The following is a 12,828-nucleotide window of genomic DNA, read 5'->3' as shown; positions in this document are numbered from 1 at the left end:
ATCATCTACTCCGAAAACAACCTCAAGGAGAACGATCTCCCTAGTCAACTTCCGATTCAGCGCGGCTGGAAAGCAGGGGTTTCTCCTTCTTCTCCTTCTCTTCCTCGAACTCGCAAACACAACCAACTACAGCGATCTGTCACCTCCTTTTAGAAACCACACTCGCGCCATCGACAAGGCCGCTACATTTACCTACCTCAGGCACAAAAAACCTCGTCGGTGCTACTGCTCACTGCCATGATACCACAACGCCGTCGCCGCCATCGGCGCCCCTAGTCGTCGCCCAAGGCCTCCACTAGGAATGGAGCAAGTGTTGGCGACACTGATAACAGTTGAAAAACTGTTATTTTCATGCTTAAAATTGATACTAAAAGCAACCTTTAACACTTAGAAACTAGCTTGAAATCATGCTTTTGGTTATATTTTCATAAATAAGAGAGCTGGACAGGTTTATGCTTGATTTCAGTGTTTTTATGCAGGTTTTAAGGTGAATTTGGTGAAAGAAGTGAAGAAGGATAGAGATGGAATCAGAAAAGACATAAAAAAGTGCAAAAGGAGAAGCCGCAACTGCCGCTCAGCGGCAGTTTACCGCTGAGCGGCACTCAGGCAGTCACGTTGGCTCCGCTGAGGGGGTGAAAAGGCCGCTGAGGGGAGAAAAACAACTCACGCACTTACCGTTGAGCGGTAGTTTACCGCTGAGCGGCACTATTTTGGGCTTGGGCCTAATTTCTGTATTTTTAGAATAGGATATAAGCTTTAGGACGTCCTAGGGTTTGTATCTTTGGCAGAGACGAAGCAAACACTCACTTTTCCACACCTTGAAGGAAGATCTTGGATGCTCAGGCTACCTCCTCCTCTTTCTAGGGTTCTATCTTTCATTCTTTCATTATTGTTCATCTAGTTTCACCATGAATATGGTGAACTAAACCTTGTATTGTTGTTGGGGAATCAATGTAGTCTTGTGAAAATCTCATACATGGAATTTGTTTTAACGTCTTATATTAAGATATATGCTTTCTTTCATCTTTAGCTAGGGTTTTTCCTCTTTGCTTAATGCTTGCTTTGTTTAACTCATTCATTGCCATGATTATTGATTTTGTCGATACGGGAACGTACGGGGAAGTCTAGATCTGGGGAATTTCTCCCAATAGCATATTGGTTGCCTTTAAGCTCCTGCACTTTAAGAACTAATTATTAGGAATGCTAGGAATTGTATGAACTCGTAATTAAGGATAGGCCTTCTTGCAAGGTGATTTAGAGAGTGGCATTAGCATTGATGATAAGAATGATGAATTCCTAAAAATATATGAGAGTGGATAAGATGAAATTGATAACCCCAACAACATACTCATCCATCTAATTCGTTGAAGTGTTTGTATTCTGTTTTTCTCCATTGATCAAATTCATGCATACATATTTAATTATTGTCTCTTGCATTTAAACCTACAATCAATTTGTTCTTAAGTCTTAAATAATCAACAAATCATATAGCTAAACTAGGCCGTGAGTCCTTTGGGAAAACGATACTTGGTCTTACCTTGTTTTATTACTTGATACGATTCGGTCACACTTGCCGATTGTTAAACAAGTTTGTGGCGCCGTTTTTCGGTGTTCATAAATTTGTCATCAGACACCACCTTCCTTCCTCTCTTAACTCTATTTTGATTATATATTGACAATGAAGATGGTGAGATTTGAGGCTTCCTTCTCTGTTTGATCGATGTATGTATTCTACTGTATGTGTGATGAACTGGAAGAGAGGATTTGATGCTTCAAGAATTTAGATGGATGAAGCCAAATGATAAATGTTTGCGGAGGTAAATGAAAAGAAGAGGTTCAGGTTTCCCATTGTGAGAGTTTGGCTTGGTGATTGAAAAAATGGTGAGAAATGGGTGATGAAGGTTGGAGTTTTTTTTGGAATGTCCCGTTGGTAGGTAGCGTTATTGGGTGCCAGGAAAGCATAGCAAACATGAGTGAAGAGTGATGTGTTTTTGGCTGAAGGGAAAAATCAGTAGGTTGGGGATTATGCATGTGTGCGTGATGAAGGGATTGGTTTCAGATGGGGTGATTCTATTGAGTTGATAGAGAGGAGTGTGAGATTGAATGATGGAAAATGAGAGTGAGGGGAGTCGAGATCGGTGGCCAAATGAATCTTAAAATTTTCGTAGATGCCTCTTCCCAGTGCTCAAATTCCCTTTTCTCTTCTCTTAACCTATTTTCTTGTGTTTTCCTCCCCTCCCTCCAACCTTTAGATGTACCTCCTCAGCTTTCTTTGCCCCCAACTGCAATGACAAAGAACCCAACTTCTTAAAATCTCATTTATAAGAGATGACGAAGTGCGCTTCAACCAAATGCACACTTAACATACTTAATATCATTTCAAAACTTAAACAACCAACGTGGCAGAGAGTGAAGAGGGCAGCTGACATAAAACGTGGCCTCGCCGTTTGCCACATCAACTAAAAGTTAACGTCGCCCAATTTTAAGGACTAATAGTAAGAGTTTCAAAACTATGAGGACTAAAAAACCATCAAAGTTTCGAGTAGGGATTAAAACAAAATTCGTGTGATACTTAAGGGACGAAAAACATATTTAACCCTTATAATTATTATGTTTATTATTTAATGTTATTATTGATTAAGTGGAGCATATGATTGATATATTGTTATTTGGATGATTTGTGTGGTGTGTTGTTACTAATATGATGTATTGGATTGAGGGTAGAAGGGTAATTTAGGATTGAAAAGGTGTAGGCCAAATTCTAGGAAGAAATAGAGTTAAAATAAACTTTTGAGTTTTAATTTGTATTTTGGGCCCAAAGGCAAAAATGTCATTTTACCCTCATTAATTAGTGTAGAAATTAAGTTATTGGGATGTAGAAAGTAAAGAAAGAAAAATAAATTTGAAATTAAAAGATTTAGTGGTTGTTGATATTATTTTAAATAAAAAGAAAAAGATAGAAAAAGAAAAGATAAAAAGGAGAAAGGGAAATTAGGGTATCATAATTGTAACCTACATCTAAAAAAGAGAGAGATAGGAAGAGAGAGAGAAAGAAAGAGAGGCGATTCAAAGAGAGAAGAGGAAGAACTACAGAAACCCTAGAGATTTCTAGTGTTTTAGAGGGTGTGATAACAGTTGAAAAACTGTTATTTTCATGCTTAAAATTGATACTAAAAGCAACCTTTAACACTTAGAAACTAGCTTGAAATCATGTTTTTGGTCATATTTTTAGAAATAAGAGAGCTGGACAGGTTTATGCTTGATTTCAGTGTTTTTGTGCAGGTTTTAAGGTGAATTTGGTGAAAGAAGTGAAGAAGGACAGAGATGGAATCAGAAAAGACATCAAAAAGTGCAAAAGGAGACCGCTGAGCGGCACTCAAGCAGTCACGTTGGATCCGCTGAGGGGTGATTTGGCCGCTGAGGGGAAGAAAACAACTCACGCACTTACCGCTGAGCGGTAGTTTACCGCTGAGCGGCACTATTTTTGGGCTTGGGCCTAATTTTCTGTAATTTTAGAATAGTATATAAGCTTTAGGACGTCCTAGGGTTTGTATCTTTGGCAGAGACGAAGCAAACACTCTCTTTTCCACCCTTTTGAAGGAAGATCTTGGATGCTCAGGCTACCTCCTCCTCTTTCTAGGGTTCTATCTTTCATTCTTTCATTATTGTTCATCTAGTTTCACCATGAATATGGTGAACTAAATCTTGTATTGTTGTTGGGGAATCAATGTAGTCTTGTGAAGCTCTCATATATGGAATTTGATTTAATGTCTTATATTAAGATATATGTTTTCTTTCATCTTTAGCTAGGGTTTTTCCTCTTTGCTTATTGCTTGCTTTGTTTAACTCATTCATTGCTATGATTATTGATTTTGTCGATACAGGAACGTACGGGGAAGTCTAGATCCGGGAAATTTCTCCCAATAGCATATTGGTTGCCTTTAAGCTCCTGAACTTTAAGAACTAATTACTAGGAATGCTAGGAATTGTATGAACTCCTAATTAGGGATAAGCCTTCTTGCAAGGCAATTTAGAGAGTGGCATTAGCATTGATGATAAGAATGATGAATTCCTGAAAATATATGAGAGTGGATAAGATAAAATTGATAACCCCAACAAAATACTCATCCATATAATTCATTGAAGTGTTTGTTTTGTTCTTTTCCATTGATCAAATTCATTCATACATGTTTAATTACTGTCTTTTGCATTTAAAACCTACAATCAATTGTTCACAAGTCTTAAATAATCAACAAATCATATAATTAACTAGGCCGTGAGTCCTTTGGGAGAACGATACTTGGTCTTACCGAGTTTTATTACTTGATACGATTCGGTCACACTTGCCGATTGTTAAACAAGTTTGTGGCGCCGTTTTTCGGTGTTCATAAATTTGTCATCAGTAGACAAAGCCCTGGCATTGGCCAAGGTATGGGGAAACTTGGCTTTGTTTGTTGATTATTGTATGTTATATGTATTTTTGGGTATTTTTATTAATAATCCTTTTTTGATACATGTTTATATGATTATGATTATGATTATCTGTTGCCATTATTGGGCAAGAGTTTGTTTATGCATGGGCATAGGGTTTATGTAATATTTGTGTTGGGTTTTCCCTATGAATGTATGTATGGTTTGTTGGGTTATCCCAATAGAGGGTTTGATGTTAACGGAGAACCAAAATTATGATGCTTGAGGGGTTTTCATGCAAATAGACGTGTAAAGGTGTGGTAATAATCATATGTAGTATGATTGGGTTTTTATTGGGGATAACATGTCAATGATTGGATTGTTTGATTCAAGTGATGTATTATATGTGTTTGAGTATGTTTACATGAATATGTGATGCTTGAATGCATGTATGACGTGTTAAGTATGTTTTCACGTGATATAAGGTTGAGGTATGTGTGTTTTGAATGTTAGAATCATGTCCAGGATGTGTTTCGTTTCGGTAATAATCGAATATAATTAGTGATAATCAATTATCTGCATGTTGATATTGAGCCTGGTTGCGGGAATAATCAATTATCTGGTATGATAATTGATTATCACTTCTTGCGTGATGTTTATAGGTAATAATCACTTAAATAATCGATTATCAAAAGTGATAATCGATTATCACCGTGTATTTTTGTGAGAATTGGCGAATTTGATGAAGAATGGATGTGGACCAAACTTGAGAAGTTGACGTCCAAACACATTGGAGATAGGGTTGCTGACGTCAAATGGCATTTTGACATTTGATAAATAAAGGGTCAACGTTAATTTCTTCATTTTAATTACAAAAATGCATTGAGATTGGAAGCACTTTTAACGTTAAAGCATTGTTTGCATTATGTCAAATGAGTGACGTTGAAAACACTTTTTTGTGTTAGTGATCCTTGCCCAACCCCATCTTCTTGTTTCTTCTCCAAGGTGTTGTTTCATCCAATCTCCCTGCACTCATCTCCATTGCTTTGGCGAACAAACACTATGCACCTCTCTTTCTACACCGCTCAACTTCCAAGGACGTGGATCGGGACGTACCGCCATTGCCATCATGTGTAGAAGACAAGGATTCACCTCCATCGTGCTCCTATATTAATCTTGCTCCCTTCCTTTGTTTGGTGCAAAAGAATAGGTACGACAAGCAATGCTTGAATTCTATGGTAGGTGGGTTTTAAGTGGTGGTGGCAGACAACTTAAATGTGGAAAAAGAAGAAAGTTCTAATATAAACTGGATTGCACAATCTGGAAGCCACTACCAGATTCTAGAACCTTTTATGGATTGATCAATCCGGTTTGATATTATCGGATTACCCAATCCGATATTAGTTCCCAGATCCGGTACTAACTTTCAGATTAGGAAATTCAATTTTTTTATGCCTTAATACCCAACAATAATGTTCACTATCAAACCCAACATGTTTGACACGATCGAACTCCTCTACAATTTGAAAAACATATTTAGACACATTCCCCACAAGTCTTTTATACGTTCACCTTAAATGCATGACTCATGGCATGTACACATTGTAGTATAAGAATCTTGTGTATTGCATCCCAACACAAGCACAAGTCTCCCATACTATTTTGCAGTACTCGCTTTAAATTCTAATGGGCAATCTTAGCCCTATACAAACAAAAATTAAAAAAAGCATACTTATAATAGTACCAAAGCATTACAAATATATCACACCCAACAATGCAAGAACTTAAACATACCGATTTGACGTTGTGTTCCCTAAATGCATAACTTGGTCAGTCCATAACTTCATAAACATTTTCTTGTGAGGAATGATACACATATTATTCACTTGTTGAAATATAGAAACAAAATCATGAAATGATTGATAATATGTATAATCCATGATAGAGCCTCATGCATCCATCACAACATCTCATGCTTCACTAGAATCCACTAACATCTTGGATTTTGTTTTGACATTTTTATTGATATGGAACCAACAAAGAAGATAATAAGCTTCAGGAAATATAATGTTTATTGCATTAACTAAAACCTTGTCTCTATCACTAACAATCACTTTTAGCAATGCATCAGATCTCAACAATAATCCATATAGTCTTTCAAGAGTTCAAATGAAGTTTTTCTCTCATTCATTTGATAGAAACATAAAACATGCATTGAAATTCAACCTTGTTAATGTCACACCTACAATCTTAAGAAATGACAAACTATATTTGTTGCTAGTGTAAGTGGTGTCCATTAACAAAACAATCTTAAATGAATTCAATAATTTAATTGCATTAGATTGAATCCAAAATAATGTCAGTTACAACATCTACTTTAATGAACATTTTTGTCACGCTCCAGCAACATCATTAGTTGTTACACTTCAATTATGTATCTCTCACATATCTTTTATAATATATATATATATATATATATATATATATATATATATATATATATCGGATTTCTACGTAGTAACATATAAATTTTAAATCCATAAAAAATAATTTATATTAATTAAAAATAATTATAAAAAATTAGAACATTAATATAATTAAACTTTTATATATAACATATAAAATATGCATCCAATATATATATAATCAGATTTCCACATAGTAACCTATAATTTTTTTAATCTAAATTAGTTTTATTAATTTTAATAAATTTATAAAAATCAGATTTCCACATAGTAACATATAATTTTTTTAATCTAAATTAGTTTTATTAATTTCAATAAATTTATAGAAAATAATTTATATTAATTAAAAAAAACATATGATTTCATCCTAAACTCATACAAAATCATACCTAATTTTAAAAATAACTCTAAAAGAATTAAAACAATAATATAATTAAACTTTTATATATAACATATAAAATATGCATCGAATATTGATATCTGAAATTGTCACCATCGGATTACCACATCAGATTCGTACACATTCAGATTTTCATATTCAATAGAGCATTAAGTTTATTTGTTTTCAAAATTAATTTTATTAATTTTAATAAATCATAGAAATTAATTTATATTAATTAAAAATTATATAATTACGTTATAAACTCACACAAAATCATACATAAGTCTAAAAATAATTAGAAAATAATAAAATAATTAAATAAATAATATAATTAAACTCTTTATATAAAATATTAAACATTATTCGGATCATAGGATATCCACATCCGATTTTGATACATTCGGATTTTCATATCCGATACCGTCATTTTAAGTTTTTTTATATTCAAAATTAGTTTTATTAATTTTAATACATTCATAGAAATTAATTTATATTAATTAGAAATTATATAATACATTATAAACTCATAGATAAAATTAAAAAAAATTAAACTAATATAAGAAGTATTAAAAAAATTAACTAATATAAGAAGTATGTAATGTAAACATACAAAATATAATGTAATCGGATATCTATATTCGAAGCTTCGTATATCGGATGTCCACATCCGAGTCTGCTTGCATCGACTCTTCACTATCGATAAGTTCAGTTTCGATTTTTCATTTTATACATGCAAACAGATTAACGAAAATAAAATATCTCTCCATCAATATCAATGCAACCAAAAAGTCTAACTATGCACACAACCCGTGGTGGGAGTGAAATTTGTTTAGATTTGAATTATAGAAAGTTTGTAATTTTTTTTTATTTAAGAAAAATTATAATTAAGTGAGCCAGTGAATCAACCCGTTTACATGTGTAAGCGAAAGGGGTGTCTGAAATTCAGAAAGTGGAAGACAAGTGTGTGATACAGATTGGACGAACGGTTTTGACGGTAGGAGTAAAACTTAAACTTTCAAATTTTTGTGTCACTTCTCTACATGCATCATTCATCTTCAACCTTCTGAATCTCCTCCTCTCTACCATCTCCACCTTCTCTCTAAGAAAATCTCATCTTTTCTTCTTCCGATCACCTCTCAGGCACCGTTTGAACTCTCCCAGCGTCAATGGGCTTTCATTTAAACCGATCGAGTTGTGGTTCTAAGCCGGTGAGTTACTTTCTCCTTAGCACGTTCGTTTCTTTTCACATGGAAACCCAGATTTCTGGTTGCATGAGTGGATCATCTTATTCTGAGTATTTCTAGTCTTCTGTTTGGTTTAGTTTCTTAAAGCGTGACTGCCAAACGTTAAGGTCTCTGGTAGTGGTGAGCTATATTCTGCATCTGTGAGCGTTCGGTTACGTTTAGAGGTAAGGGAAGCTTATATAATTTGATTAAGATTCTTGTTTTGAATGGTTGTATGTTTGTATGATACTTTGTTTGATTATTTGATGAATATGAAATATTCGTGTTACTGCATATTTGGATGTGTGGATGGATGATTGATAAATGGTGTGAACTGAGTTTAAATAGGGTTTGATCTTCACACTGCAGTATTCTGAGTAAATTCTGTAAGTGTGGTCGAGCGTCATTCGTGCTCGTTCGATTCTTCATGGAAGTGTATGGTCTTAACTGAATTTTCATGCTTTAGGGATATTGTTTGAGAGTCATTCTGTAATACTCTGCAGAATTATGTAAACTGTAACCGAAAGTCAGTATTGACCATTCGGTTTTCCTTTGAGCGTTCGTCTAAACTAAATTCTTCTTCTGGAGAGAATTTAGTTAATGACCATCGTTTTATATTATTAGAGATATGTAAATGAGCGTTCAATCTAAGTATAGTTCTTCTTTATGTTTCCTAAACAGTTTAGTTAATATATTATATAATAAGTAAAGTCGTAGATGATATTGTTATTTTTCATGAAAAATAAGTGTGGCGCAATTTGTATGTATATATTCATTCATTTTATTTAAGTTTAGTAGTGTTCGGTCTTGGACCAAGCGTTCGGTCTCAGTAGCGCTCGTTCTTCATAAGTGCTTGGTCTTGGAGCCAGCGCTCGTTCAATAGTGTTCGGTTTCTACTAGGGCTCGGTCTTAAACCTAGCGCTCGGTCTCGTTTCAGTAATCTATTATTACCATTTTTAAAATAAGAGTCTTCGGCCAAACTCAATAGCGTTCGTTTCTTCATAGTATCACATCAGTTATTAGGATTTTGGTGTCAAACAGTATTGGTCTTTAAATGGTGTTCGAACTAGAGTCTTAGTACTCGGCCTAGGCTTCGTGGCGTCCGATTTGAACTCTTAAAGGTCCGTTCATTAAAGTGGATAGCTTTGTAAATAACGCTCGGTCATGTTAGTTTCTAAGAAGTGATATTCCATTCAGACTTGTGCTATGATGAGAAAGTGTGATCTTATTTTAGTTGAATATATTGATGATGAAGTATAAGGGAATTTGAAATGTGATGCGAATGAAATAGTTTGGTTATGAAAGAGTATTCCAGGGAGGAATATCTCAGAAAGTGGTTATTGAATGGTAAAGTATGAATGTGGGCAAAGCTTAGTGGGCGTTTATCCTGATATTCCGTGATCACTCATTCTCACATAGAGAGGAGTAAGTCATGTGTGGGAATGGCAGGAGGCATAAGGTTAACTTGGACGGAACGAATTAACCTCGGGTGGCAGCTGTTGAGGGTATCCCAGTTACTACATCACCCGGATGCACAAACGTCGTAACTACACAGGATTCATACAGTCCGGACAGTCAGAGTCAAGTGGTCGGTCTTTGCATGCCATGATGTATGAATTATGATTTGGTTGTTGTTTGATTTAATCAAGAAAATTTTATGTTTTATTGAATCAATTAAATTACATAAGCTTACCCTATTTATTATCTTATATGTGTTGTACGCTCGGTTGTTGGTCCTGTTGCAATGATCATCCGTGTGGATGTGAGCAGAAGGAGAAGAATTGTTGGAAGAAGCACTGGAAGAGGTGGAAGTGAAGGCCGAACCTTAGGAATGTTCGGTTATTATTGCTACTTATGTTCGGTAGAACCGTTCGTTATTGGCATTTTGGAAACCGTTCATTTTAGGCGGTAGAATTTGTAAAGTTTTAAATTTTGTAGTATTTTGTAAGGCCATTCGGCTATAATTGTGCTTCCGAACTTTTGTAGGACTGATTTGTCATATTATTAATATGTGATTATTCTCTTATATGGTTTATATTGTATTTTTGGGATGTTACATTTAATGGTATCAGAGCAGCTTTGTTCCTTTATAATACTGTAGGTTATGAGTATAATATGCTTTTGTTGTGTACTCACTGTTTGTTTAGTGAGTGTTTTGGACTCTTTGAATTAAATTGATGGTTATTTTTCTTTGTTAATCATAGAAGATGGCTCCTAGACCTCCTCCCCCTATTTCTGCCGAGCGTAATCCATCTGACAACACCAGGTTGTTAGAATCTGTGATAGAGGCTCTTCAACAACAAAACGCTGCCCTAGTACAACAAAATACAACAACGTTACAAAGTTTGGAGGTTGCCAGAGAAAACTCAAAAGCAACTCAAAGGCAACTCATGGAGATCATATCCACCACTAGGAACCTCGCTGGGTTGTCTACTTGCACAACGACTCATCATACTGAATGGAGTTTGGAGAGTTTCCTCCAACACCACCCTGCAAAATTTAATGGAAAGTGTCTGTCGGATCAGGCCGATCAGTGGTTACGTGACATGGAGAGGATTTAAAATGCAAAGAGGTGTTCGAATGACAATAGGTTGTCGTTTACCGAGTATCTCTTGATTGGAGAGGCTAGTCATTGGTGGACTAGCATGAAGATGATATTAGCGGACAGCCAAACTCCCATTTCTTAGGAAATTTTCAGAAGTAAGTTCTATGAGGAGTACTTCTTGGATAGCATTCGGTTCGCTAAAGAGGTGGAGTTTCCTCAGTTGGTGCAAGGTGGGATGTCAGTATCGGAATACACCAACAAGTTCAAGCATTTAGTGAGGTTTAATACTATGGCTACCAGTGAAGAGTGGCAGCGTCGGAAGTTCGAGAATGGATTAAGGAGCGATCTCAAAGTACTGATTTCAAGCCTATAATTAAGTCTTTTCCGACAATGGTGGAGAGAGCCAAAGTATTGGAGAAGAATATTTCAGAAGCAGAACAGCAGAAGAAGCAGCAACAGCAAACTGCTAGAGGACCTATCTCTTCTAGAAACATTTCGAGTCAGAGGAGGACCCCTTATACTCGCCTGCACTACCCTCTAGCTCTAGTGGGTCTCTTTCCCAATCCTCGGGCGTTTTCGGTCAGTCTGGATAGCAAGGAGCAGTGGCCTGTTTTCATTGTGGAGGGCCTCACTACAAGTCGTCATGTCCTCAGTTGGTAGAAGGGAAATTTTGTGCTCGGTGTAGAAGGAACGGTCATTTGGAGAGTGAGTGTAATATGGGAAGGAGGGCGTTGATGAGGCCACCGAACGCTGGAAGACTTCAACAGGGAAGGAGTGGCCGAGCACAAGCGATCGGTGAAGTTTATGCTATAACTGGTGTTGAAGTAGCAAGTACAGGTAACCTCATTATTAGTACTTGCTTGCTGTTTGGTTTTTCCTGTCGTGTGCTGTATGATTCGAGAGCAACACATTCCTTCATCTCGAAGGCATGTATTGAGAAATTGGGATTGATCGAGAGTGAGATGCAATTTGACTTGGTGGTGTCTACCCCAGCAGCTGGTGAGGTTAGGACGTCTACTGTTTGCATTAGATGTCCTATTGAGGTTGAGGGACATAGATTTAAGGTGAACCTTATTTGCTTACCTCTCCAAGGTTTAGAGGTAATTCTAGGAATGGATTGGTTGGCTACCAATTGCATTCTCATAGATTGTGGTGAGAAGAGATTAGTATTCCCTGATGAAGAGGAAGAGTTTTCGGTAACGATCGGTCAATTGAGGGAAGATATCATGGAAGGTGCTAGTTGCTTCCTGGTATTGTCACATCTGGAAGTGGTTGAAGGAGAACACTTAAATCAATCGGTGCAAAGTGAGCAGACTGAGAACCGTTCGTTCATAAGTGAATTTAGGGATGTTTTTTCTGAAGAAGTACTAGGATTACCCCCTCCAAGAGAAGTGGAATTCTCTATTAACCTAGTGTCAGGAGCTGGTCTAGTCTCTATTGCAACATACCGAATGTCTCCAGTAGAGTTGGCTCAACTCAAGAATCAAATTGAAGATTTAATGGACAAGCAGTTCATTCGGCCAAGTGCATCACCTTGGAGAGCTCCAGTGCTGTTAGTGAAGAAGAAAGACGGTAGCTCTCGGTTGTGTGTGGACTATCGGCAGTGGAGCAAGTTGACCATCAAGAATAATTACCCTTTGCCAAGAATTGATGATTTGATGGATCAACTGTATGGTGCAACGGTATTCTCAAAGATCGACCTAAGGTCAGGATATCACCAAAATTTGGTTAATGAGGGAGACGTCCATAAGACTGCATTCAGGTCTAGATATGGTCATTTTGAGTATGTAGTAATGTCGTTCG

This window comes from Vigna umbellata, chromosome 1, assembly GCF_029865625.1.
Source record: "Vigna umbellata cultivar VRB3 chromosome 1, Vumbellata_1.0, whole genome shotgun sequence".
Taxonomy (NCBI): domain Eukaryota; kingdom Viridiplantae; phylum Streptophyta; class Magnoliopsida; order Fabales; family Fabaceae; genus Vigna; species Vigna umbellata.
This window is presented reverse-complemented; position numbering follows the sequence as displayed.